The sequence below is a fragment of the Tiliqua scincoides genome, chromosome 3, assembly GCF_035046505.1.
Source record: "Tiliqua scincoides isolate rTilSci1 chromosome 3, rTilSci1.hap2, whole genome shotgun sequence".
Classification (NCBI taxonomy): Eukaryota; Metazoa; Chordata; class Lepidosauria; order Squamata; family Scincidae; genus Tiliqua; species Tiliqua scincoides.
The window spans coordinates 20,320,647-20,324,173 of NC_089823.1; positions in this window are offsets into that span (position 1 = coordinate 20,320,647).

Consider the following 3,527-nt stretch of genomic DNA (forward strand, 5'->3'; position numbering starts at 1 on the left):
CGGCAGGGAGACCAAAAAGCCCCATTGCTTCCACCTCCTTCCAACTGAGTCTGCCAAGTGACTTTGGCGGCTCAGAAACTGGAAGTAATTGTCAGTGATGCCATAATGTTACCACCAATTACTTCCACGCCTGCGCAGTCAGGAGGTCACGCCAAGGTTGTACAACCCCCTAGCTGTAAATATAGTATTATCTGTTATATTTTATTCGCAATATTTACTGTGTTTCTTCAAGAAAAGTTTGGGACTGGACCAGGGACATGTGGTGGGTGGGGAGGCAGGTGAGGCAGAGCCTCCCCATTGGGGCCCTTTGAGAAGTGCTGCCTCCGTACAAGGTGTCCAAGAACCCACAACCCACATGCTTTGCGCGTGCGTTGTGGGTACTTGGTGCCTTATATGATGGTGCCGCTTCTCGGAGGGCTCCAGTGGGGAGGCTCTGTCTCAACTGCATCACCTGCCTTCAAACCCACCGCACGTCCCTGGATTGGAGAATTAACCAACATGGAAATGCTAGCACAGCATGCACTCACATTGAGCCCCACTATTCCCCTTCTGTGGGCCATGAGTCCAAATAGTTCTATCAAATGTCAGAAAGTAATGTGACAAAAGTTGAAGAGAAATTGACCCAGTACAGCAATTGAATTAATTTAGAAATGCCTATTTATGGCATTCCTAGAAGATGTTGGGCAGCCATTTTCAACCACTGTGCCGTGGCACACTGATGTGCCGCGAATGGTTCCCAGGTGTGCCACGGGAGTTTGGTGGAGGATCATTTATTAATAGGATCACTGGCGATATGAGCCCCCTGCCAACAGAAAAGTGTGCCTTTTCAATTGTCCAAAAACTGATGGTGTGCCTTGACAATTTTAGTACCTTGTTGGTGTGCCATGAAACAAAAAAGTTTGAAAATCACTGATGTAAGGCATTGTAAGGGGTTGGAAAGTGAATTCTTTTTTTCACAGAACATGAAATAAAGAGAATGCCTACTCACTGTCCCAGAGCTTCTCTAAATGATATTAAAAGAGGCCAAAGAAATAAATAAAAAGAGAGGGCACAGTATTCTGTCTGTTTTGAAATTTGAAAATGTCTGTCCTGTCTCATATATGTTTGGTGCCCTGTTTACAAGATGGTGACATTTGGCTCATCTTTGCTTTATAATTCTCCCTTTGGAGAAAACAGCCCAGTTAATAATAAAAGACAATGCTCTCAGATGACTTGGCTCCCCCTAGCTGAACTCCAGCAGGGAGGCATTAACCTTTGTGGAGTGAGTCACCGTTTCCAATTTAGCAGATTTTTTTTTTTTTTTGAGCTCTGATAGGAGTGGAATGAACCACTGGAGATTTCCACAATGAGCAAATGCACATGCCTCCCCCACACTGCTTCCCTCGGTGCTGTGCATGAAATTTTTCACAGAGAAGCCAAGAAGACTGGGGCAAGCAGGGGGATATTATTAAGTCTCCAGCAGGATCGTGAGGATGCGAAAGGCTGCTTTTTTGCTTTGGGAGTATGGAAACTGTTGAAGACAAAGGCAGGAAAGCTGAAACATAATGGCTCAATTCTGGATGTCACTGCATGAGCTCTCAATACATGCTCAATGCAGGGAAATGGCAACCTGTTTTGCCCAAGTTCTCCCTATCCTGCCGACTACGCCAATTTGTACCATCCAAATATTCTAACTCCCTTCTAATGCCCACTTTTTGGCTAATTAACACCCTCCTTTCCCAAGAACAACAGCTGTGGTGTGCAAAGAAATGAACAGAACTCCTTATCAGTTGAGCAAATAACAAGAATTTATTGCTACAAACACAGACGCTCCCTGCAAGTCCTCTTGTCCAGAGGCTTTCCCTCCCCAAAACTCCACTTAACTCAGTGGGCAAAGGTCTGAAGCCTCCAGGCCAAGTCCAATCCAGTCTCCAAAGCACAGTCCAGTCTTCCCAATCCAGTCTTCTGCAGCAGAGTCCCTCCTCTCCAGCAGTGTCCTCTCTAGCAGAGTGTCTCCTCCAGCAGGGTCCTGGCAGTCCTCTCTTCTGTGTCCTCCAGTAGAGTCCTGGCAGTCCCCTTCTCCCGTAGGTCTGGGTCAGGTAGCTCTGTCTGGTAGCCTCTCTGGATCAGGTAGCTCCTGGTCAGGTAGCATTGGGCTTCCTTCTGAAGCTGCCTTTTATCCTTGTTAAGTCCAAATTAGGCTCAGGTGAGCCATCCCTTCAGTCCATGTCCATTCAAAGTCCCAGCAAGGTCAAATGAAGCTCAGGTGTCCATCCAGGTCTCCATTGGCCTTGACTGGTTACAGCTGTGGAGCCAGCCCTGTCTTTCCCAGAGCTGTCAACCAGCTGTCAAAACATGTAATAGCTGTCAACACCACATCATCCACCTGATGATCTTCTGACCTTCCATTACACAACCCTAAAGGTCAAAGTGGCTTCCATCTAATTCAGTTCTTGTTTTTTTTGTTTTTGGAAAACAGTCCATTTGTGAATACCTTTGTTCTCGAAATGATTGTCAAGACTGAGCTGGGAATATTTCATGACTTGACAAAAGAAGTAGAGTCAGGCCCTTGAGACATTGGACACACACACAGAAACCCAAATGACAGGTTAGGCCGGTGCAAGTCACTTGTGCTGACTTGGGGGTGTTGCAAACTGCCGTAAAGCATGTTTGAGTCAACTCAAGAGCTGTGCTGGTCTCCCTGCACTGGATCCAGGTCCAGTAGAGTAAGAGTGTATCAGCCAAGTTCAGCTGACGCAAAGGTCTGGCGGAGGGCAGGGAGGGCAGGGAGGAGGCAGGTGTTTGGGGGCAGGCGGGAGGTGAGGCCAGGGTCTGGCAGTCTCTTGAGGTGGCACAGATCCAAATAGCCCCATTGGGGCTGCTACAGCTTTACCTGGGGTAAGGAAACCATTCCCCTTGTCCCAGAGTTGAGCCGCTTTGAGCCCAATCCTGCCTTGGATGCAGCATAGGCCAGCCTGCCTGCTCCAGGATTGGAATTGGGCTTAGAATTGGGCTGGCAATCATTTTATTTTGTCTTTTCTATCAGTCATAACATGGACACTAAGTTGCCTTTGTGAAAGGACGTCTTATAATTATTTTCTTCTGGTTTTTTTTTTTTTTTTTTTGAGAACTGATCCCTAGAATGGGAAGATGACTGAAGCTCCTCAGTTTTTCAAACCAGACACTCTCCAGCAGAAATAATAATAATAATACAGGTATTTATATACTGCCTTTCTTGGTCGTCAGATTTCTTCTCAGATTTTATTCAAGGCGGTTTACATATGCAGGCTATTTAAATCCCGGTAGGGATTTTTACAATTGAAAGAAGGTTCTATCTTTCAAGAACCACAACATTCAGATGTTTCTTTCTGATCTGGTTTCACATTCTGGCCTCCATCCTCCCACGCTCAGAGCAGATGGAATAGCTCGGCTCAGCTTGTCAGCTGCTTCAAGGTCGCACGGAGCTAGGTGGCCTCGAACTGGCGACCTTGTGGATGTTATTTTCAGGCAAAGGGAGGCTCTACCCTCTAGATCAGACCTCCTGCCCT